The 26,491-nt window shown below is 37.2% G+C and overlaps 1 long non-coding RNA gene across 1 annotated transcript; it reads right to left on the bottom strand.

Annotated features, from left to right (window-relative positions):
- Nucleotides 1–300: 300 nt before the first annotated feature.
- LOC309878409 lies at nt 301–26,308 on the bottom strand. The gene is made up of 3 exons (XR_014317539.1): nt 26,248–26,308; nt 4,363–4,493; nt 301–635 (listed from the first exon to the last, which is right to left on the bottom strand). It is a non-coding gene; the product is annotated as an uncharacterized lncRNA (long non-coding RNA).
- Nucleotides 26,309–26,491: the final 183 nt, after the last annotated feature.

The following is a 26,491-nucleotide window of genomic DNA, read 5'->3' as shown; positions in this document are numbered from 1 at the left end:
AAGTTCGGGAATCTCTGTGTTCCTCTTGAAATACCGAAAGCAAACTTGAAATGTCCCACAGTTCTAATTCTTTGCGTAACTGTGACCTTGTCTTCAAGCCCTGAAATACAAGGTAATTTAAGCTAGCAGTGGCTCCAAGAGAAAAATAAAGAATGAAACAAGAATACATTAATTCAAGTGACATTTAGGTCAGTACAATCTTTGCTTCACTCAGAAGAAACCAATTTGAAGTCCAAGAAAGCAATAAACTTGAATGGCAAAAGGCAGCTCCAAGCTAGCACTGTGAAAGGAAAGAGAGAAATCATTGCACTAGAGTTTTTGTTTCTTCTAATTTCAAGTAACAGATGGAGGACAGAAAAGCTTGTAAAATTATTTATTTATTTATTTTTCACACAATAGGTACCTTAATCTGGTGTTGCAGCATGGACCGTTAGCACGTTTTTTTGTCCTTAAGTGGCCCAAGTGGAATTATCTTCTGATACTGAGGGGTTACATTTAATTTACATAGATCGCAACCTCACATCTGAAGCTCATTTTCATAGGCAAAATCAGAACCTGTTAACTTGCATTCTCTTTTGTTTCTCAACAGGTTAATTTGCTTAGCTGAAGACAGCTCGCCCATCCTGATACGGTACCTGCATGAATAGAGAGAAAGCAATGAAAGAATTCCTGTGGTTTGGGTCAGTAAATAAAACAAAGACTTTCTGGTGATTGTGGTTTCTGCACTTAACAATGTGCTGTCTATCCTTGCTATTGCAGATCTTATTTATGTCTTATATAAACTAAACCCTATTTCTCATAGGTATATATACATACTTTCACTTAGCTAAATGTCTGTGAAGATGGTGGAATTCACAGAACATTTTGGCATGCAACCAAAACACGTGGTATTATGTCCATAGCAGATCTGGCCAGGTACTGTAACTAGATCGTGGATTTCAAGCTGTCACACACAATTATTTCTGGCAGCACGTTTGTACAATATGTACACCTGTAACTTTCTCCACTCTGAAAAGGGTGGAGGTATTCAGAAACGCCTTTCAGTGGAAATTGCTTCTGAGAGATCTCCTGGTGTGAGAACAGCAGAACACGGGAATGACCACGAAACTGTGTTACAAGTATTTGCATTTTGGGTTCCTGGAACTGAACCTGTGTCACTGTGAGTTCAAACCACTGCAAAGCTCACTAGTATTATTTTTACTGATTGCTTCCTAAGAAGGACTGGCAAATTTGATTTTCACTCCAGTTAATTACTCCCAGATGTTTTAGATTTTTATTCAAAATGGCAGGTAAACATGCAAACAGGTACCCCTGTTTTTTTTTCCTGCAGTATCAGTCAGTAGTCACCACACAAGATATTGCAAGCCTAATCATAAAGGGTATGTGAAATTTAAGCTTTGAACAGATTCTCTTACTATAATGAAGAAAATAGCCTCCTCACTTTTCTTTGTGCTAGAATTATAGCACAAGGAAGATAAAGCCATCATATTGAATAAAATGTCTACACATGTTAATTTTGCAAAAGTAGACATGAGGTATTTGAAGAAAGTGAGAACAAGAAAGCAAATGGATTCTTAGGAAAATTTTAAATGCGACAGCTAAAGTTATGCAAGTGCAATGGAATTTGTTTGAGAATGGATATTTGTAGCCATATGCTCCTTCATAAACGTAGAGACAAGTGGAAAACATGCAACTACGTAAAGGTATTCTGTGTTCCAATATTCATACTCTTTGTTGCATAATAGAAGCTGATAACTCCCAGAGCCTCATTTTATCAGGGACAATGAAATTAAAGTTTGGCTCAAACCAATTAAAATCCAACTTTTTTAGTCTTTGTCTTTAGATTTAGCATCCATAATACATCTTAAAGCACTTTAAAAGCAATAGACTGTTTGAAATCACTGAGCCCCTACATCTCCTAATGACCTAGGCAGGATTTGGATGCACTAAACATTTAAAAAGTGAATTTGATGAGGGTGCTCTGATGTTGATCTAATTTTGAAAGGTTACAAAATTTCTATCTGTTGATCTTTAGGTAACAGAACCAACTTAAAAAGAGGAAGTCCAGATTCCACTAAGACAAGGTTTGCATTTCAGTATTGTAGTCACCAAGTATTCTTCCAATGAATTAATAGTTAACATGCTACAGATTGTCATCCACTGGAAACTTTGCAAAGACAAATATTTCATTCTTTGGAAAAGTGATGAAAAGTGAAACTACCTTTCCTAGTACAGAAAAGAAAAAAATAATCTACATCAAAAATGTTGAAAGCAAATCAAACAAAGAATGCACTGTGCTAAGGGACATGAATCAATGTACATTCTGCAAAAAAATGCTTAGATAATAGAAGACACCCTTGGATCCCTACAATTGAGCCTTTGTTTCCAAAGCAAGAAAAATCAACTTGGATTTATATTTTTGAGTGGATTTGTTTGATCTGAGTGCAGAGGCAATGACAGTCATTGAGAATACATGAGATCTTTAATTTTAGCTGACAGATTTTAGTCCTGGGTAAGAATTCTAACTCAAAGTACAGCACCAAATCTTAAAATAGAAGTGCAAAATAATTAGAGTAATCTGCAAAATACCTATGTATATGCTTAACTCAAAGGATATGTGTAGTTTTGCTTAAATACTCGGCTAGAATACATCTTATTTCAAATGTAAATAAGTTCAATGTTAATGACACTTCTCATAAGGAGGATTAGAAAACAGAGAAGATACAGTCTTACTCAAATACAATGTTTCACAATTCATCTTCTCAGTGAAGCCTTCATGGCAATGTAGGAAGTTCTTTATTGCATTGGTCCCCAGGTGCTGCCATGTGTACTAGCACTAGCTATGCGAAGTTTTATGGCTGTAGTTCTACATTCTCCTTACTTTTTCCAAAGATGAATCTTTACGTGTCACTCCCACCTCTCTGCTACAAATAGAGCACAAACACCACAAGAAGCAGTTGCTTGTTTAAATTCTGGAAACCTGGAACAGGTTAAAATGTACACAGCAGAACTGGAGGCAACCAGATACTCCAAAATCTGAGGCCCAGATTCAGGAAAGCATTTAAACTAAGCATGGCTCTAAACATGCTAATATTAAGCATATTCAGAAGTACTGCTTTCATGAACAGCAATACAATTAGACAAGTGCTTTTCTAACTGAGGCTGAGATCTGCTAAGTGTTGACAATAGTGATGAATGTTTGCCTCTTGCTGATTTACTACACAACCCTTTTTCAGCTACTATTGTCAGAAGGAGCTCCAAAACTGGAGGAGGAAGAAAAAATAAATAAAAAAAGGGAAAGATGATTCTTTCCACAGTTATGCAAAAAAAATGTAGCTTAATCCTGTAATATCTGAATCTGCTGGTTTTAACTTTCAGTGACTTAAGCAACATCTAACTTCACTGATTTCCATGTGATCTTAAAGATGTATATTATGAAACAAGGATTATGTTATGGATCAGCAAACCTCAAAAGTTTCAAAATTACAGAATAGATTTGGGTAGGAATTCAAACTGTGTGACAACAAAGAATTTCAAACCTCTGGTTTATAAACCATGATTTTCTTTCTGTTAGCAACTCACAAGATGTACAGAGCTATCTCTCCAGCTCACATGAATCTAAAGTGGTGGAAGAAATCAGAGAGTAGATTTCCATCTCTTCTTGTGAGAGACCATATTGTTAACAAACAAGATTTTGCACTATACATGGTTTTGGGGTTTTGCTCTTTCAGTTTTTTGAGTGATAAGCAGCTGTGAGAAGAAATCTGTTGCCTATTAACGCAAGTGTGGCTGCATGCAGAATACAGAAATGAGCCACGTGCCTCCACACTCACATTTATGTGAAAAAGCAACAGCTTCTCATGGGAGAATATAGGTAACTTATGAACCAAAGCACCAACTTCCCTGCTTGTTGTGTTTGAGCTCATGCTCGCAGATGTTCTGCATCTGCCCTCCAGAGCATTCAGACCCTCAGCACAGTTAGGCAGCAGTCCTAGCCCTGCCCAGTTTCTGCTGTGTGTCTCAAAGAGCAACCACACCTATGTTAACACTATATGACTTTGTTAGGCCTAGAGTGGAAGAGTGGAAAGTTTGAACTTTTTAACTCAGAGATGGTCTCCACAGAACAAAAATGAAACACACTCAGTTGGCAAGCTGGGAAACCTTGCAGGCTAGTGCTGCTGAACTGGGCTGACCAGTTTGGGTTCCACAGGAATGATCTGGTCACGTTCAGGAACTTTGCAGAAAAAGAAGATGGCTCTAAGTCACAGTCTGCATTTAAATTTTTTGCCAGCATAGCCGCTTCAGTGAGAGGATGTGATTTTGGCAGGCATGAATAACAACAACAATAAAATTGCCATGTACCTCAGGCACTGGAATCCAATTGCTGTTCTATGACATTATCTGGTCCAAGCACTTTTCTTTGTAGGATGGTTTTGTTTCTCAGTCTTACTGGTCTGTAGTAATGCTGGCAAACTTCAGAGAGTCAACCTATTCTGAGGCAAAACAAAAAAATACAGATATAAATATATTTTGAGGTAAGTGTTCTTACATGGACTGATAAATTTTGGTCTTTCCTGGGCTGAAGAAAATAAAATTATTTACTTGTTCTACAGCTAAATTTTTCCTCTTCCCTTAGTCCCAGCCTTTTTTCTGGAAGTTCTGCAACTCACCAAAAGAAGCTGCAGAGGCGACAAGCTAACATTTGTTTACTGTGGATCTCCCTTTGAAGAGTGATTACAACAACATCATTCTGCATATCCGGAGGGTGGATTTCTTATCTCCCCGAAGGAGAAGGAGAACAATCACGTATTTGATAAGTTCAAACAAAAGCGCACACAATTATAGGAAGTGAAATGTTTGCTAAAAGAGGGCAGTTTATACAAAACACATTTTTATAACCTCGTATATATATTTGTTTCACGACAGCTTTCAAGAACAACGTTCCATAACTCTGCGGTATCTCTATTACGTGGTGGCACATGAAATATTTTCCATTTGAAAATTGACACTTAAGAGAAAACATTCTGCAGAAAAGAGTCATCACAATAACCGTGCTCAGTGGCTACTTTCACCCCACCTATCTTGCATTCCAGGGGAACGAGGTGTAGATGAATCCATATAGGCTGCATTTCCACCTGCAGGAACAGCTGTGAGAAGTGTGCAGGCAGGAGAGGCACTCACTTCCGTGACAGCTCCCACTGAGCCCTGCTGTTCTGCAGGGAGGCAGTGTCCCTCCCAGGCCCCCTGATCTGCCTTCTGCAGATCCAGAGCAGCAAAAGTGCCAAGGAGTAAAAGCTGTGGAAGCTGAATTTTCCTGACAAAAAGGGCTAGGGTTGCGTGTCTGCAGGTATGTAGAGGCACTGCTGACAAATGCACTCATGTATTTAGGACATCATATTCCAAAAGCAGAGTCCTTTACCAAAGTCATCCACCTCTAAAAAGATGTTCACAGAAGTGGTTCTGTTCAATGCATAGGTGACACTCGCAGAATCGGTTCCCACGAGCTGTATCATACTAAATAAAAACATACAGCAGCAAAATGCCAGGAGTGCACGGGGCCAGTGATATGAGTGTGTTTGGATTACAAGGGAAGAGAGGAATTTCCTCCTGATGCAAGAAGAAAGAAGCAGCCTTTTTATCCATGTCAATTTTATAGCGTGTGTATGTGTTATTTTTTTTAAATTATTTTTTATTGAATCAACTTTGGAACATCTTACTAGAAATATCACTCTGTTTCTAAAGAAATCTGTAAAAAATATCACTAGCTTGATCAAATTCTATAAGAATTTTCTCTGGGAGGTCATCATTGGTAAAATTAACAATTTCCAGGAATATATGAAACGAGCAGTGAAAGCAGGTGTAGAGCACCAGCAATGAAGAATGGGAACATTTTGCTTGAAAGCCAAACAAAGTGCTGAACAGCAATAAAGGAGACTGAGCAGATGCTCAGCACCCAAACTGTCAAATACTGGAGAAAATAAAATAAAATAAAAAAATCTCAGGCTATCTCACTATATATAAAATCTCACTATATTTCCAGAAAAGATTGCTATTTACCATCTCTAACCAGTTCAGAGAAGAAAAGAAGCTTCTACAGTTGACAATGCTAAATAATCATTCAATACATGAGTATAGATCTCATACAGTTTCCACATGCTTCTTTTGGAAAATTTGACAGAACATATGATATACTAAAAAACTTAAGTATTATAATGAGAGAAATGTTAAGTCTACCATCTAAGTGTAAGACAAATCCATGAAGTGTTCTGAATTTATTTTTAAAGGCAATTTTCCAGCCTGAAAAATCCAGATTCCAGGGGGAGTGAGAAACATTTTCAGGACCAGATTGTAATGTTTATATACAAAAGAATGCTAATAAAGTTAAACAGATATGCATAATACACAGCATCTCAGCAGAGTGTATTTATACCACTGTTATAGTGCTATAAAGACACTTTAAGCATGTAGAGATAAATCTAGTCAAAATGGCGAGTAAGTTACACAGGGCTTACTTAGACCTGTACAACTTTAGATCTGCATTAAAGGCTTGCTTGTGTTTAGAATTCAGAATAGAAAAAAAGGTTGATAACATCATTTGTTCAGTCAACACAAAAAGAATGTATACCACAAACTTTGTTCAGCCTCCACTACCGCTGCTCTTTCATTACTTTAGAGGACCTGGGCCCTTTCAGAACGAACAATAACCGCACGTCCTGCCCATACCTGATCACTAAGACCTGATACGCAGGAGATGGTGAAGTTAACCTGAGGATCCTGGCAAGATTCTCTACTGGGAAATAGCTCTATAATACCACCACCTGAAGTGTTCCCCACATCTTCTGTCATGCTATTGCTGTCCATGAAAAACTGAATTACTGTTTCATGTAAAGCTGGTCTTATGTACACAAGACTTTGGGGTCATTTATAATGAAAGATTTGTAAAGTTAGCTAAGACCCAATACACATATCATTAGTAATATTATACTGCTTTAGGAGTATAGCTCAGAGAAAGGTTTTGTAGATAAGAGCGCCCATTAAGACAACAGCCAAAGTAGTACATATTTAAAATAAGGCTTCCAATCCTGCAAAAGCCACTCTCAAAACTGTAACTACATGTAGGTTTACCATGGTGAATATGTGCTTAGAACAAAGCATGTGCAGAAGGGTTTGAAAGCATGCCGATTATGTTTCTGTAAATAGAAATAGGAATTGCCTCCTTCCTGCTTGGAATATATAAAGCATTCATTGCAATCAGTGTACACCATTCACACTATTGACAGGATTATTACCTTAGTATTACACCACATGAAAAAAAGATTTTAACGGCTTTTGTCCCTGACCCTAAAGATTTGTGTGCCCATGAAAACCATCCTTACACGTTCACTGAACCAGGGCCAAAAAAAGACTAGTTTAGAAACAAATATTTCTTTTGCTGAAAAATTTTCACTTCTTTTTGATGTAATGCACAAGTGATTTCTACGGAAATGTTAATGTTGGGGTTCAATCCTGATCCTACAGAGATGAAAGGCAAAAAAAAGTCTTTGACTTCCAGACATGTAAATCAAGGTTCTGAGCTCATTAGAAGATTCATGAAGTATGTTGCATTTTAAGGCAAGTATACTTATTTTCTTCAAAGCCATGCACAACTATCTGAAACAGAGGCACCTTTCTTTACTAATTTATGCAGTGTAACTCATAAATAGTACACAGAAATATATCTTCTTCTTATATACTTAAATTAGTTTTTGTCCCACAGTTCCAACAGTATTTTCACTTCAAGTGTTCAAAGTTAATTGTTTATGTTTGGTTTCCTGCAAATAAGATGCTGCCGCTTTTCCCAGAAAGGATAAAGAATTCTCTTTAGCTGCCTTTTGTTATGCAAGATTCTGCAATCCCCCTCTGCAGGAAAATGTAACGTTGACTTCTACAAGATATAGTTGTATGGAGTTTTGAAGAGAACACAAGCCAGTAAACTCACCCGGAAATTACATATGCTCATTTTTTCCTTTCTTAGACAAGGTTTCCAACAACAGGAGCTTTGGCATTCAGGAGACTGTTAGAATAAATTAAGGGACAGAAAGTGTCATCTGGTTAACACTCTTAAGTAAAAGCAAAAGCAGAGCCACAGACATGAAAGAGATCACAGATATCCTACTATTTATGATGTGATTGTAAAGTGTAAATTGTACTGGGATCCTAAGGCAATACATGTTAATTACCCTCAGCAGATCTCTGATGTTCTAAAAGTAATTGCTATGAACTTCTCTGTATTGCTGATAACTATACCTATTGCAGCTTGGTTTGTTTGTTTTAAATTGCAACAGGAACTCTCAACAATGTAATTCTGTAGAAATATATTTTTTGAAAAGTTTAAAACATTGGAGCATATCCAATAGACCTTTAGCTCTGTTGTCAAAAGAAGACAGCAGACTTGCTGGGGCAAAAGTCCACAGATGTATGCATTAGGTTTGACCCCATGCTACCAGCATTGCAGAAAAGTTTTTTGTCTAAGTTGCCAGAAGAGCAAGAACAGGCCAATCGTCCATCGTCAAGAGCACTTAAGCCTAGAAAATATGGATAAACAAAAATTCACATCTTGTTTTTGTGCTTAAAAGCAAGCTCTCAGCTGTGGAGTTAAGGTATATATAGTTGGCTGCATACCTATAAAAGTGGGAATAACTGCTTAAGAGAGCCTAAACCCAAGACAGGCAGAAATTTACATCGCGTGCCAACTGTGCTTATTTACGAGACTCACAGAATGAGTAAGTTACCCCAAAGCATATCCTATTCCCCATGTCCTTAGGAGTAGGTCAAAAATCCTTCCACCCCTGCAGAAGATCTAGTTTGGCAGTGGTTAGAGTCAGTTTGGCTCAGGTACAAAAGACTTACCGATTTTTTGCTAACATAATGAACACCTGAACATATGCAAAAAATGTATAAATAAACTAATCTTATCACACTTTTTCAGAAAGCACTAGAAAGACAGGGTTGATAAGCTTCACTATTATGCAAATAAAGAATGGCTCAAAGGAATGAAAACGGAGGCTTTGGAAAACAGGAGTGATTAGTTTTAAGGTAAAACTTCACCATTAACTGTTATCTACTATCTAGCAAGTCATCCTGTGACTGGTACCCACCACCTACTGAGTAGTTCTACAGCTAAGATGAAATGCCTTTCTACTACTGCTAGGTTTAGACAGAGATATTTTGTGAATTCTCCGGATACTATGTGGAAGACATCTTTTTTTTAATAACCAATAGTTACGACCTCATCCATCCTAAGTACATGGTTCAGAAGGACAGAAGTAGTAACAGAAATGGACTTCAGATACCTAAAAATAAATAAGTAAATAAATAAAAAAGACAAATAAAAGACATACCCTAGTTAGACCAAAAAAAAAAAAAAAGGCACAGGAAAACTTAGAATGTATTAAAAATTTCTCATTGAAGAACAAGAGGAACATATCAAGTTTAATTATATTACAGGCAGGAGTGCCACTGACATATTCTGGATTTAACCTGTACAGCAAGATTGTTCAAAGCACAGAACTATTTGTTGCAAAAGGAGCAGATATTAAAAGATCTTTGTCATATGCAGAGCTACATAAATTCAAATCAAACATAGAACAAATCTCCGCAATATTGCATGAAACAAGATGAGCTTGTGGCAGCTCAGACAATTCTGAGAATATTTAGGTGACCCAGTTCCAAACAAAACAATTTGTTGGAATAAAGCAAATAGATATATCCAATACCATCAGACTGATAGCCACATTTAAGATGAAGGATTCCCCAAACTTTTCTGCCCAGTCCTGCCACCCAAGCAGTTTGGCTAACCAGAAAAGGACATCACATTCTTCTTTGCAAATGCAATTAAGTTGTATGAATCTAAGGAGAGTATTGCTTTTAAACAATGAAGTCAGCCAATAAATCTTAGCTGTCTAATTCTTCTAGGACTGTAGCCTCAAGTCCATGCCTCTAAATAAATGAGGGTGTTGACCATGAACTCCTGGGAGCTTTAGAGCCAATAACAGTCCTTCTACAGAGTAATTCTGCTGATTTCCCTCACGTTGCTTTTAGCTTACCCCAGCATGAGAGGAATACCCACCCCACAGGCTATATATAACCACCGGTGTGAACAGCAATCTGCTTATGGACTTTCAAATACTTGCTGGCCCCAAGCCACAACCACAAGACACAAGAGTTTCAGAAGTAATCATAGCTCCTCCTCTCCTGTCACTGCAATTAGGAAAGAAATTGCTTCTAATGCATATAACAATTAAACAAGCTTAGCTGTATTCATTAGTTGCCCTATAATATTCAATCCTTTACTGCTTGTTACTCCTTTTTTCTCGTTACTTTTTTCTTGTTACTTCTTTACAGCTAATCATGTTCTAACTTTATGTTTTTAAATGAATGAACCCATACGAACATTTGGTCCTGTACTTTTTCTAACTGTTTGTTAATAGCTAAGCCTTTCACTATGGGACTGCAGCACCCTCAGGATTCCTAAGAAAAATATGAGTCATCCCATCATCACTCACAGGAGAGCTGTATGGCTGGGTTATTACTGCCACCTAGTTTTCAGTTTTCATTATTATTATCTAGACTTATGCACTTTCTGTGATAAAAAGATATATACCTGTAACCAGAAAACTTTCATTCTAGTCATATGTTACTTACCCAGTAATGTGTTTAAACAGTACAAAATTATGCAATAAGCACTTAATGAATGAATCTACAGGCAACTATACACAATAATTCTGTCTAGATGTAATGCCTCACTTGTAATACATATTAAAGGTTCATAATTACTGGTCCCAAACCTAAACACATTGTGAAAACCCAGCTCAGAAGTTTGCTCTGCAGGGTCAAAAACAAAAGCCCAGCTTGCAGCACCAAGTTTGCAAAATTGTAGATCTATAGCTGATCTCTTCCAGCTATATGGTGTATCTAATAGATTTTATTTTATATGGACATTTTCCATTGCGATTGACAAATAAAGCTTTCCCACTTCATACAGGTGCTTCACTAAATCTTGCAAAAAAGCACTGCAATATAAGGGGCCTCAATGAGATACCATGTATTTTTCATTTTGCAAAGTACACAGAGAACCTCTACATAGGGATAGTCTTTTTAGACCTAGGTATGAACTAGAAGCTTACCAATAAAAGGTAGCGAAATGTGGAGAACAATTAATGCAATTTTTGGCATCTAACATAAAAATCCATTCTGAGGCCTGAGAACAGACCTGATAAGATTCTCCATCCTAGCATCCTGTTTATGCTAGTTCTGTGGTTTCGGACTCTGACTATGATCATCTGTGGTAACCAGTGGAAGTTGCAGGTTAAAATCAGAACCCAGCTGAGCAACTTTCTGCAATGCGTGAAATCAAAAATATTTTTGCTACAGGCAAATTCCAGTCTCAGAAATAAAAAATAAATAGATAAAATACCCCTAACTGAAATTTCTTATAACTGTTAGTTCTGAGGCTCTGTTACACCAAGGGGGAGCAGTGTGTTCTGTAATTTATCCAGCATGGTTCTATTGAACTAGATGAGGAAAAAGTCTGTTTTTTTTTCACTTCAAATGAATTTTATTCATTCTGTTAACAAATAGCATGGCAAAAAATAGGCCATTTCATTGTGTTTGTGCGTAATAATCTTGCCCAAAAGCTGTTCAATAGATCTTATAAAAGAGCCCGAGTTCTCCTTCACGGAAGCTAAAGGTTTGTGATTTTTCATGGCAGTAGAAGCAAGTACTGATGTTGTTAGTCTTTATTTTTACCAAAAGAGCTGTAATGATTGAAAGTAAAACAAGATGTTTGTGAATTTCAAGCATGATGCAATATGAGGAATTTCACATGCTGGATGGGTTGACAAGGCACGATTCTGAAGCAGGCTTTTTAAGACAAAACTGAGACATCTATATTAACACAGGTTGAGAGGCCACAGATGTCTCCAAACACTCTCCCTTTTTTAAATTGTTATTGAAAGACGAAATTCTATTTGAACTCAGATCCCAGGCCCCTGGGCTTGAAAAACATATTGTGCACCCCCCACAGTGCTCAGGTTAAGTCCATTCAAGCTATTTCATGCAGCTACAGTATGGATCACACTCAGTTTTTCTTTTTTCCCCTAACAGGTTTGTTTCTGGTCATAAATTCTCAATCAGTGGGCAAGCCACATTGTACAATTTAGTAAATAGTGTAGTTAAAACATGTTTAAAGTCAAAGGAAAAAGGATCTGACAATGGAGCATTGTTCCCATCTGCAGAACTGAAGTGTACCTTCTTTGATTCAGTAACCTTGCTGCACTTTGGTATGAAATTGCCCCTTTTTCCATCAAACTTGCATTTAAAGTGCCTCATTAGCATGTCTCACTGGATCTGTAACGATTCTGCTAACCCAACACTCGTTTCAGTCAAGCCACCATGGTTTTTCTATCTGTTTAACATCTAAAACTCCTTGACAAAGTTCCTTTTAAAATTTACTCCTTTTGTTTCTCCGTGGTTTTTCTGCAAAGATCTTTAAACTTCGATGTACTCCAAGATGACTCCTGAACAAAAATCATGTCTGGCCCAGCTAGTAAATCTAGCCTCCATTCAATAGGATTAAATAAGTGCTTCACGGCTATTGTAGAAGCCTCTAAAAAGGATCTTGCATCTTTAAGAGTTTCCTACAATAAATTAAACACATCTCACCCATTGTAAAAGAAAAAAAAATAGAGACTTGATCCAGCACAGGGGAGCCGCTATAGACCCACAGTGATGCCATACTTCAAGTACCAAAACACCCACAGATTACAAAGCCTAAATTTACAGCAACAGGAATGGAAGCAGAATTTTAATAATTTTATATCTTCAGGAGTTTAGCCTTGGGCTTCATGTCTGTAAAAACATGGCCAACAAAATAAAAATGTACATAATAGATTAAAAATAATGGTATGGGTTATTAAAAAGGAGCATGGTAGGATTTTAGCTTGGATTTGCATTACCTCAGCCAGCTAATTCCTATTTCTTTCTTAATATGGAGGATCTCAGGCCCAGCATTCAGATTCATTACAGCATCTGAGCACTGCTTAAATACAGGCACATGATCCTACAGTAATCCTACAGACATCAGTGAGACTAGCATCCTGCTTAAAGTGTGTTTAAACTCAAATCCAACATACTCATCCAAACCTCTCAATCTCTCTGCACACTTCTGAACCAGAAAGGAGCAACCTTAAGCACTTTCAAGCATTGGGTTGATTGAAAATCAATTGGTGCAAAAAATTCTGTGCAGGAAGTTATGCTAAACTTTGTGAATTTACCTTAAGGTCCTGGAGACTGGTAAAATGCTACGAACATCTGCTTCATCTGTGTGAATCTAACTTAAATGAACAACCTTCCCATTCAATGGCCTCCGTGTGATGTACCTGAAAATCGTTCTCACTTGATGGCTGGTGAATGGTTTACCTGAAGAGAAGAGCTATTTCAAAGACACGATCAGAACACACACACACAAAATGCCAGCACAACTGGTCACCAGTTTAACAGGCATTGATGTAGTGAAGAATGTGTTCAATACATTTGGAAATATCTTTTAATTCTTATATGAAAACAAAGAGCTTCATTGTATTTATTCCAGTAATTTGTATTGCCTTTATCCTTGTTGCTGATGTTTGATATTTTCTATAGCAGTTGTGTTTAACCTCTTGGGTACCTGTACTTTACATCATCACTATGCTTCCCTTAGAAGAAAAAGCAAAAACAGCTAACCAGACTTCAAATATATTAGCTGTGTATTACCTAAGTGCCTGGCTTCTCATAACTATTATGTTACCAAATTCAAAGTTCAGATCTAAAAACAAATGCTCAGAACCCAGTGCAATTGAGGAGTGCCTGTGCTATTGCTGATGGAGGGCGGGGGGGGGGGGGGGGGAAGAAAAGGGTTAAAAAAGAAAAAGTTCTTGTTTCTTTCTTATCTTTTAACATTTGGTCTCCATTATCAAAATGGACACTTGCAATAAGAACCTTGTTTGCCCCAGTTTACGTCACATATCAAGTGATAACAACAGGCACTCAAAAGGAATCTTCACGAATCTTATCGATTGGCAGCTGCATGTCAAGAAAGGCAGCCTAGGTAGCAATTTCATTATTTTTACATCCAGTAGAAAAACTTCCTAAAACTTAGTACTCAGGTACTATTTTTTTTGTTGTTGTTGTTAGTAAAAACGCCTGGTAGAAGCCTCAATTCATTTGAAAATTTCAAACACTATCAACTCATAGAAAGCAGCACACTGTTATATTAAAAGTACATCATTTTCTGGATTGATATTGATTTAATTATTTAGTTCTCAATATTATTATGGACATGTTAATACTAAGACTGCTTGTACTACTGGTGTTATTTTTAGATATAGTAAAGGGTAGGAAATAGCAAAATAGTCATGTGTCTGCTCTCCACAATAGCACAAAACCAGCAAGCCAATCTGGCAGCTACTGCAGCAGAAGATGAGCACATGTGAGACAACAGCAGCTGGTGGAAGGCTCCTTCATCTCAACAGCATTGGTCACAATCCCTCTTTTTCCCTTACCCCACTAACAACATGTGAGATAATGCTGACTTCAGTTTTATCTGTGCTGCTGAGAAGTCATGAAAGCCCTATATACAAAAACAGCAAGCACAGCCTATTCTAGGGATGCTTGGCATATAAAAATTACATTATCCTTCCAGACAGTGCAGTGCAGAAAATTGCACCATTCATTGTAGGCATCTGAGTGTATCCCAGAAGCTGATCTAGGGATCCAGAGTTTGCTACTGCTCATATTCTGAGACTAAAAAGAGCAGCTGTATCACTGCACTTTTTCGTTCAGCCAGTCACTCCCCAGGTCAGACCTACTTATAGAAGAAAGAAATGTAACCCAACAGGTTCAAATTTTAACTTGACACCACAGGGCTAATTAAACATAGAATATATTAGCTGTATACTCTGTATCCTGAGCTTATGTGCAGCGTAAGCAATGGAAGAATACAGAGCAATTTCCTTGTTAGCAGCGATTAAAGACGACCGAAACAAAGAGAATTAATTGAGTTCAGTAGCCAAGAAAATGGAAAAGCACAGAAGGAAGTTCTGCTTGTATAAACCAGACAGAAGAGAAGATTGTTATCTTCTCTCCCCAGTCCCTTTTGCTTTAACCTACCATAGTTTACTAATATTATTATCCAGGCATTAAGGTAAACTCTTTTTGCTTTATGCTTTCCTGGTGTATGTGGCGTGATCCTGTTGTCCCTGAGGTCTGTCAATGTTCCAGCTAAGCTGAAAGCAGAAAGAGACATATTTGATTCCTTTCCCTGCCCCTCAAGCTGGACAGAGTTTGCAGAGCTGGCATTTATGGCACGAGTTTGTGACCCTGTGCTGTGCAGTCGCTCTTGTGACTCTAGTTGCCCAAGTTTTCCCCTTGTGGGGATTCTACTTCTGTACTGGCCAGGCTGCCTCCATCTGTTGTCTCTCATATTTAGGCTGGAAGGGCAGGAACCATCTTTTTGCTCTGTTTGTAAGGCAGTGAGCAGAAAGCAATCCTGTACTTGCCTAAGATGTGAAGTCCTGCTATGCTACACCGAAAATTGTAACGACAGAGCAAGGTATTGCCTTGTGCAATTAACAAAGCATTTTCTTCATGGCTAAATATCAGTTTGCCATGTTTTGCAGAGTAGGAAAAAGGGGGGAGATGAAATGTGCCTGACCAAGCTTTAACCACGTATTAGCCCAAAAGACCTACCATCTAGACTGTCTGTATAGGCAATCAGGGGAGGTAAGTGTTTCTAAGGAATGATTCCCATTATCCAACAATACACGTCTAACGTATCCATATGTTGTTATATTTTAGGTAATACTGATCCTTTGGAAATGATTCTGTCACCTTCTTACCATTCACAGTGATACAACGTTAGAATACTAGTCCAGACCTTTAAATCATGAATCTCTATCTTGTGAATCAGCTATGCAAGCTACAGAGCCTCTTTCCAACACAGTGGCCTGCTCTTCATCCTGCCGCTCTGTCTCTGTTACTGTTCTCACCCCTGTTCAACACAGACCTTGAATACTCTTCTGCAGTTAACCCTGCTCACAGGGTTAGCTGTCAAAAGTAATAATGGCTCTACCTCATTTAGCAGAAAATAAAAATTGTGCTTTCTTTAGTATGGTCAGACACCACAGTTTACCATCCTGACCTGAAGACAGAGACTGCTCCTTCTGGCAATCTCCTACAGCAATTACCAACAGAACAAAGTAATGGGAAATGGCTCACCTTTTTTTTTTTTTTTTTTTGTTTTTTGATTATATATTCCACCGGGTATGTCAAGGACAAGATTTCCTGCTCTTGCCTTTTTATAGCTTATAACTTATTAACTTATGTGGCCACAAATTCTGCAAAAGAGAAGGAAATGCAAACCTGTTTGCCAAAAGAAAACCTGCATGACTAAAAAAAAAAAAAAGAGAGAGAGAGAAAAAATAGAAAGGTACTCGATGCCTTGTAACAACAGAAGGCTAAAGACACTGGGAAATTTGCAAACCTTCCACTGCCCATTTTCTTTTGGTGCTATTAACGGTCAAATTCTGTGTGTTGCAGTAAATCTGTCAGTCCAGAGCCCAACTGCACAAATTACAGCTAGAACAAGGGAGAAAAATACTAAAACATGGGCAATTGTTTTTGGTTCCAAAAGCAAAAAAGCTGAATCAAATCATGGTTTTTCATATTCATTTCTAAGCTTGATTTCTTCCAATCTCAGCCAGAAAAGATTTCAAAGGACTTGGTATGAAATTACAGAAGCCACTCAGCAAAACTCATCTTCAGTACAGGCCTAACTTGCTCAAAGTCCCAGAATGTGAAATGTTCATTTAGTCATACACCTAAAAGGGGCTACCTTTTCTTTCTATTCCTTTCTATTGTTCCATTATCTTTTTCTTACTTCAATCACTAGCCATCCCCATCATATTCATAAGAGTCATTTATTAGCAATAATTATTGCTACAAGAAAATCTTTCTTTTGCAGCTGTGTGTGCATCTGATCTGATCAGTCAAAGAAAATAATTGCTGCAGAATGCTTCCTCTGCATGTGTTCCATACTATTTTCTGATTCCACTTGCTAAACTACTCTTAAAAATGATTGAGAAGTCCTTTGGGCAGGGAAACAGACTTTGTATCATTTCCACATAGCACTTGTAATCATGTGGGTGCTGTAGGAAAAATGCCAATTGTATTTCCCTTGTTTTAAGACAGCTTTGGAAATTATACACCAGAAAGAACAGGAAATCCCACTCCTGAAATGCAGCTGTCACTGTGGTAGACTACAGCTTCTGTAAACACAGGACACAACATTTTAGGACAGAAGTAAAAATAAATAAATAAACAAATCAGAACTGAGTTTAAAAATGCAGAAGGATTGATAGGTAAGAAGAATTCATTAATAAAACTGAAATTCACTACTGACGTACCAACTCCTGAGGAAAGAAATGAGCAATACAGGGACTAAATGCAACGTCTGAACCATAGGCAGGAAAACAGATCAGTTTTTAATAGGATACCCAAATGTGAAAACATATATAAAATATGTTTCTCTCACACTTTGAGTTTGTCACTTAATTTTAAATTCAGATAATAAACCAGAAGGTGGGACCTCTCTGTATATTCATTTTGGTCCTTATTGTGCTTGGGACACCCCCTAACTCCACACCAGATCTATACACTCAGTAAAAAAACTAAGTTAATTGGAGAAGAGAATTTTGTAGAAAGAGCATTATAAGTATAGCCAAGCATACATAAAGCTATTCAAGTGCTATTTTATGACCTGATAAAGAAAGTTATGTTTTAGCCTAAACTTAATTATATTTTAGCCCTGAACAAACAGGCTGATCAGGCAACCACATCTTTCAGTTTTGGGTCATGGATTTGACATGGCCAAACCAGATTGCTAGTGAGCAAACGTTGCTCCCAACTGACAGTTCTTCACTGAGCTACTTTAAAAAAGTTGGAAGCTTCAGTTTTCTTCCCAACAGACAGGTGTTCCCCATGACACAAAAAACCAACCCATCATTACATTTGGTTGCTAACTGGAATCCTTATGGATAGTCTAAAAGGAAGACAATGGGTGGAAATGACATGGAAACTTAATGACTCTTATGCCCACAGATGGTCGCTCTAGCTTGTAACTCCAGGAAATTGTCTAAAACTTTGTTATTCAATTAGAACCAAAAACCTAGAAAATCTCAATATGGTAGTGAAAAGTAAATTAGACACAAGTTTGCCATGTGATGAAGTGCAGAAAAAAGGACAAAGACTTTTCGATACTTACCCAGGCGGGAAGAAGCAGGAAGCAGGCATTTTATCACACGCAGTGCAGGGATTTAACAGTCTCCCACCACAGGACTGTAATGCAGTAACATTTGGAATTTTGTATTCGCTTTTCATATATTTCATCACCAATAAAATCTTGGCATGCTGGAAATTATTCAGAGAAGTGCAATAAAAAGCATAAAGAAGCTGGCTTGATATGAGAGGTTGCAGTAACTAAATTTTGACCCAGTAAATTCCTAATTATTTACAAGTTTACATTATTTTCCTACCTTTTGAAACATCCACAGTTATGACAGCATCTTCTCATATTCAGAGTAAAATCATCAAGGATAGATATGCTGAACACAGATTAATAGCATTCATGTGTCAAATGCTAACATGACAATGAGATATTTGAAATAGTAATGGTATCTCCCTCAGGAACAAGATACACCAACAATCAAGACAAACTTTTCTAAACCATGTTCATGATTAAAACAGTCCAATCTCAGTTTCAAGAAAGACTGAAGAGCCCAGAATCATGTTTAAAAGATTTTGCAGTACTGGATACTTAGCTCTCATCAGTTTAAGTGGGTTAAAAACTAGCAGTTATTTGCGTATTTGGACATCTGACATTATCAAGATATTCCTAACTCTCATTATATTCAATAAGATCTAAGCACCTAACTTCTACAAATGCTGGTAAATGCCAAATAAGCATTTAGGAAATATTTCATAATATTGTTACAGACTTGTATTGACAAGAAATAGACCTACCATTCTGAGACCACTCCTAACATTTTTTATTTGGTCAGACCAAGATACATATAAAGAGGCAGTTGATTTTACTGCTGTCATGTTAACCTCTTAAAAACAGAAAGTAGACACTTGGTGAACTAGAAAGAAACAAAAAACTTCTTAATCAGACACAGCAGAATTATTGCTATATAAAAGGGGAGAGATTAAGTTTTTGTTCATCCATTTTTCAGAAGAAAGGATCCTGCTTTTCTTCGTGAATTTGAAAGATATTCCTGCTCATTAGGCTTCAGACATATTCCTCTGAGGTGTTTCCATCTTTGTTGTTAAAGTCTGCTTCCTGAGAGAGACAGATTTAAATTTAAACTCAATATGCTGGACAACCTTTTTTATTTTCCATGGTGTCATTGTTTTTGTTCTGCACTTTAAGCTGTCTGACCTGAAATTAGCAATTTATCATACTGCCCAGTTAAGAGAAAAAAAAAAAAAAAAGTGACTGTACAATGGAAAATGTTGCTGAGGGTCACTTCTGTTGCCAAGCTGTATCTAAAATCATTTCTTGATGAAGGTCCAACCCATTTTATTTTTATCTCTTTCATAACAAAAGAGAAACAACTTGGCAGAAGTCTGCTAACAATTGGTGAAAAGACAGAATAGCTAGCTACCAGGTACCAGAATACCTGGCAAAACATATGAGTGTTCCCAGAAATAACTAACATTAGCATGTAAATAAAACCACAACTTATATGCGGCACTGTCATACGCCGAGTGCTTTTAATATCAATCTCTGATGTTGTGTCTGGTTGTGCCAGGCTCAGATGTGGACAAATGTAAATCAAAGAGTGCTATTGTTCTTCGCTGACAGTAGAGAATTTGCAATTACCTCAATTTGCAGGTCACAGTAAGGATCACAGTCAGGAGGAGAAGGAAGTTCTGAGACATGGCAACAAAGTAAACAGCAAAATTGGTTGTCTTCTCTAAAGAAGTGATACCTGAAAAGCAGCATTAAGAACATTTCCCTCGGCATTCATTAGGCCCAGACCTCTGCAGAGACTAGCATGCAAAATGGCAAATGGGTATATACGCCCAGAACTGATACATTAGATATGACTTACGCCATCATGGGATGAATGTTACCAGACACCAGTCCAGAAATGGACCAGAATTTTGCCTGCCCCAAACCAGGTTGGCTGCCCAGAGCCTTGGTTGACTTTCTGTAATGCTGCTAGCCTCATCATAACTATCAGAAGTATCCCAATCCCTGGCAACACTCTGCATCCATTTGCTCCTTATGGATATGAATCAATATAGACAAAATAGCTTCCCAAGAGAACAGGGAGAAAAAAAAAAAAAAAAAAAGGAAGAAGAAAAAGAAGAGGGAGGGTGACAATACTGTTCAGCTAAGAACTCTGAAGTTAGTGTTGCACTTGACAGCAAAGCTTGTTTCTAGTAGGTTCAAGAGGCCACAGACCAATTTATTTTATTCAGTAATTTTTCTTCCAGAGCCTAAGAAAGCAAAGTTCTTTTGATACAACAACAGCTTAAGGTGTATATTGTATGTTTTCTTATCATCACTTTGCACATTCCCTATCTATCCATATCTCCCCTCCTCAATGCTTCCTCTCAAGAAGAATTACTCTGCTTTGACTTCCCCCACATTCTCAGATTTTATACATTAGTTTCTATTTTTTCTTACTGTTACTAAGAGAAGTAGGTATTTGACTCAGTCAGTAGTAACTGTGTATTTAAGTGCCTTCACTTTCAAGAGTCAAAATATTTATCAAAGTATTCACATCAACACACAACGTACCCACAATTACTTTCACACAATACATATGCTTTCTACATGCACGACGGTGAAATTCACACATAGGATTGCATGATCTTTGTCAATATGACTTCATTAGAGTGTTTTACCATCTTTTCTGTATGAAGTGAGTTAATACATACTAATCCAGGCTTAATTGAACATTTCACTTGCTAGGCCCACATATCTTGAAGAACCACAGTTTCTAAATTCACAGCTGAAAGAGATTAAATTCCTTTCCTCCTCTGACAAATCTCTATCCACTGCCTTCCACATCATTGTAAAGAGGGGTATATCAAAAAAAAAAAAAAAAAAAAAAAAAAAGATATGCATTTCAAGACCAGTAATAGCTTGTAATAGTAAAAGATAGTAAAAGACCAACTAGCTTGGCAGGTAGAGTGACAGAAGAATAAAAGTTCTTTTTATTCTATTTCTTTATTTTAAAAGTCTTAAAGTTCTTGGAACAAGCGGTTCTCAAAGAGCTGTTCTCAAAATATGCCCTGTAATAAAACAGAACACAGTAACAAGCTGGAGAATTGAACTGGAACGTTTGGAGCATCGTGAATAGCGTATCACATATATAAGACCTTAATTTCATCCTAGCAAACTTTGTATATCACACAAAGGTATCCAGAATTTTACACATGCATACATACATGCACACACACAAATACAAAGTGAGAGGCATATAGAAGAATTTTTATGATCTGAAAATGTATTTCCAGGAAATATATGTACAAAGAACCAGGACCCAAGCAAGGGACAGCAAAGAAACAGATAAGGAAGAACAGTATGATGTGGAAAAAAAACAAGACCAGTTCAGACAAAACCCTAGGCAAGTGCACACAGTGGAGCAGAAGGAAGAATGTAGATGATGCCTAGCTCACCGCAGAGTTCAGTGCAACCATCTGGAGGAGCTCTAAGTGAGTCAGTAGTTCACAAGTAGCCCCCTTTGGTAAATTTGCTCAGGCACAGCGCCCTACTGATGCAACAGCTACCTTTGTGAGTGGTTTCTGTAGAGTATTTCTACCACATTCCAGAGAGAAAACTGATAGGCATGTGTTTGAGGTGTCTTGAAGTGAAAGCAAGAGGTTCAGTATAACACGTGGGGAAGAGTTCAAAGTCACATTTAATCCTTGTTTGTTCAGCATATTTGGTGAAATACATGATTTATGCTTTATCATTATTTTGATCATGTGCCATATTGAACAAATGCTATGATAAACAGACTGTGCCTGCTCCTATTTGCAAATCAAATTTGCATTTAACTCTACCAGTTGCCAACATGACCTCTATGTCAGTATATCTAAAGTATAGCCTAAAAACTAATGCTTTCAATGAAAACAAAACAAGAAGTTACCTGCATTTAACAGTTAATGCCCAGACATAGAAAATTGATTATAAGTTATAAGTAGCCCAGATAGGTAGATACAATTGTTTTTTTATTTAACACAAATAGATCGCGGCCAGAGATGGAAGTATTTCATTTTCACTCAATCTATTATATAAAGTACACAATAATATTTTAAGTCCTAGTCAATTAATCTATTTTTGGCCTAGACATTAGTAACTAACTTGTTTGTGACCAACTGCAATAGGAAATTTATGAAGGGCAAAGGCCAGCTTGGAAACGCAAGGTCTAATGTAGGTACCCAAGACTCTACTAGAGGTATTTTTCATCCTGAAAAACATAATTCATTATTATTCCCCTTTCCAAACTAAAAAGGAACGGAAAGAATTCAGGACCCTAAAATTATATTTAACTTTTTTAGTCCTCAAACTGCCTTCAGATTATTCTTACCCTCACTCTTCCTCTGTCACAACCATCATTTGCGTGATCACTTCACAGTCAGAGACCCACAAATCATAGGCGCACTGTGTCAGCTTCAAAATAGGGAGAAACCAAGAAGCAATTTTTCCTCTCAGTTCTCATAAAGGTCTTAATGTTATCCTGATTCAAGGAAACACTTTATTTTAAACCTGACATCCCATACATGATTAGGTGCTGTGTATACCATGTGGAAACAAAGGTTCAAGAACAATTTAATTCACAGTAACAAAATGAAGGCTGTTCAGTTACCTGTGCAAGATCAGTCTTTCCATGACACAAGTTCACACTGGTAACTTTACAGTGCATATTAACCAAATAGTTTCCCCAGACATGAATTTCAGAGCTTTCAAAGGATTGTGGGCGTGGAAAAAATATGTTCCATTTGGGAGTGTATCCTGTCTGTGCCACAGTGCATGGAATAGCAGATGCTTTTTATACGTCTACATCTAGACCAAAGCATTCACATCCAGCAAGTGTGACCATTGGCATCAATAGGGTTGTTCTAAGCTGCTCCAAAAGAAGAGGTGTCTGAATATTTTTCACAGGTATTTGAACAAACTATGATCTCATACAAAAATAGCATTAAGAAAAAGCTAAGCCACAACCATACATGTAGCTCAGAAGAAAAACCTCCCTTCAACCAAGGCAACTTGTCTAGTTTTTGGAGTTACCTGCAAGGTCAGCTTCAGTAAGCTACAAAGTACATGTACAATAGCAAGAATTTTGCAAGCCTTTTCTGGTAAGTACAGTAGTGCACTTGGAAGATTCATGTGTCAGACATTCCCTGTTTGCACTGTCTGTGCTCTCGATAGCTTTGATTCATATATTACAGGATTTGTACAGAATCCAACTGTTGGAAGCAGAGTGAAATTTATACATTAAACCTCTTCTGTATGCTAAAACTCTTCTCCAAAAAAGTTATGGCAGCCCAAAAAAATAGACTGGCAAGAATTTGCCAAGTGTATATATGACTAAACTTCAGGGCTTTGTATAAGCATGTGATGTGTCATAAGGCTCACCAATGTCAACACATCTGCAGTCAGGATAATATTCCCCTGAGCACTCTGTCCTTGTTAGATATAGTTGTAATGGCCTGATACTAAGCAAACTCCAGATTTACCAAATGTATTAAGTCTTTATCCAGAATGCTTGGCAGGGATCAGAGCATGATACATGTTAACAATTATTATTATGAGTTATCCAAGTGTTCTAGGCAAATAACAAGATTTGAGATAAAATCCTGATTCTTTTAAAGACTGGAATTGTTTCCACTGGGTTTGACAGAGATGAGATTTCACTCCTGATCTCTGTCTTAAAAAATCATCTAAATAAGCAGTAGACAGCACAATGCTGGGAGCATAAGAGATGATAGCAAAGCCAGAGACAGGACTACATGGTTATGCAAACTTAATATGAAACATCACTATGCTTTTTCAAAGCAAAGAAAATAATGACCAAATACAGAAAAAGTGAAATAAAGTGTGACTGAATTATCCTTTTTCATAAAAGGGAAAACCAAGATTCAGAAAGGTTACATCAGTGTCTTAGCTTTTATGAAAACTGGATTACTTAGCAGCTGAAAAAGGAATTTAAGAAGGAAATTTAAGAGCTGGACTTCTGAGAATGAACTGAACAAAAATTAAGAGGATAACATAAGATTTCACTCTGGACAGTGAATTTTGAAAGTGTTAACTTAAAAATTTTTGCCCAAAGTCAGTTATAGCAGAATTTTGAACTGTCAAGTTCTGACTCCCACAGTCTTAATAGCAGATTTGAAAATACTAGATACTGTCTAGATGCTATGAGTGCCATCTACCTGCCTTGTTTGTGTCCTTGCATAAGAAGGCAGAATTGAAGTTCTGCATATCACTGGTTTATTTATTTATTTTCCTAACGCAGACAAAGAGAGGAAAGAATGCAAAAAGGCTTGGTAACTATTACCAAACTCCAACACAGGTCTGAGATTGCCCATTGTGGATACACTAAGATTTATTAAAGCACAGCATGTGTTCACTTATTTCTATCCAAAATGAACTGAAAGACACTTTGCATCTGCCCTCCAAAAAAAAAAAAATTGCTTACTTGGCAAACTTTGTTTAAAAAATCTGTTTCTTGCAAGGTTTATCTCTTTGTTTTGTGTATCTTTTTGTTTGTTTGATTAGGGCTTGGGGGGCTTTTTTTGGTTTTGTATATGGGTGTGTAGCTTTCTTCCCCTCCTGTACCCCTCTTCCTCCATCCCATCTGTTGATCTCACTTTAGCACATAGTTTCCCACTTACTTTGCCAAAAATGTATAAAACTTGGGTCGTCTGCTCTGATTTCTTTGTGACTTGTAACTGTATCATTAAACCAACATTTGCTCTGTCATAAAGAAGTCCCTGTAACTTTAATTAGGCTCTTCTGCTCCATTTGCTCTTGTGCAGTTGCAAGTGTGAAGTCATGCTTCCAAATGGAAATGATAGGGAATGGTCCTTATAACAAACTGTGAGAAAGGCCAGAAATGTCAGTACTAAGTTTCTCACAGTACCTGGTATTATACTTTCTGCATACATGATGTTTTCCTAGGCAAAATATTTTCCTTATCTTGCATTTCCAGAGCACCGTTCTCTCCCCTCCATCACGCCCTATTTTTTTTTTATTATTATTATTGTTTGGACAAACATACTCCAAATACTCAAATCCTCTCAGAAACCCAGAAAAACAGGCCATTCCTCTGAAGTTCAGCTTACAAGCTATGGATATGAGCCACACAGCAGCTTATTAGTTCCCTCATTTTCAGTTAGGTTCAAGGTTTCTAATACTACTCTACTGCATATTGGGAGTTGAAAAAATAACCTGAAAAAGCAAGTTCCCATCAACTGTGTTCTCCTGCATTAGAATCCCTAATATAGGGAGGCAAATATGACATTTACTTACAAAGTAACACTACATGATTAGTATGGGAACAAATTTCCATAAAGTCCAAAAAGAAAATGGTGCTGAAATACGGAAATGTCCAGTCAACATCAATTCAAAATCATTTTTCCTTATGAAAGTGATTCTTTACCAAATATAATATGTACAGGTAGACCCAGTGGATACAACATTTTCTAACCCTCAAAGTGATTGTGATGAAACATATCCAGTAAAAAAAAAAAAAAAAAAAAAAAGAAATTGAAATGGAAAGGCCCTGGAGAGATTAGGAGACTGGTTAAAAGAGTTGAGGTGAAGAATACTTGAGTACTCCTGCTCCAGGCTTCCCTGGAGGAATTCACAGGCATCTGGAAGGACAGAACCACATCGAAGCAGCCAATTTCCTCATAGAACAAAACCTGGGATATTCTCCCATGGGCAGCAACTCCCTGTTTCTCCAGCAGTTGCACACTAGAGATCAGGCAATAATTCAGAGAATGTTCTTTGAAATCCAACCTAGTTATTTTTGTTGAATTATGTTGTCTCAGTAAACAGGTCTTCTTTGAAAAGAAGACCAGGTCTTCCTTTGAAAAGGAATGTTTACATACTAAGCAGTTTAGCATAAAAACATAACATCACTTTACCTTTTAAATGGAATGAGGACAGTGGTATTTCCTCTTCTACACTGTGATCCCTTCTCATTTCATCATCATTTCTAAATCACTTTTTATGTTTATATGTATTCAACAGGTGTCAACACCATCCTGCAATGAAGCTATAATCATTAAAAGGCATTCCCTTCCATTGGCATATATTTAAAGGATATTTTTACCTGAATGAGTTGCTTAAAGTCACAGCTGATTTGAAGAATAGAAGCCAAATCTCCAA

The sequence above is a fragment of the Aythya marila genome (genome assembly GCF_965140915.1).
Source record: "Aythya marila genome assembly, chromosome: 5".
NCBI classification, from domain to species: Eukaryota; Metazoa; Chordata; class Aves; order Anseriformes; family Anatidae; genus Aythya; species Aythya marila.
This window is presented reverse-complemented; position numbering and strand designations above follow the sequence as displayed.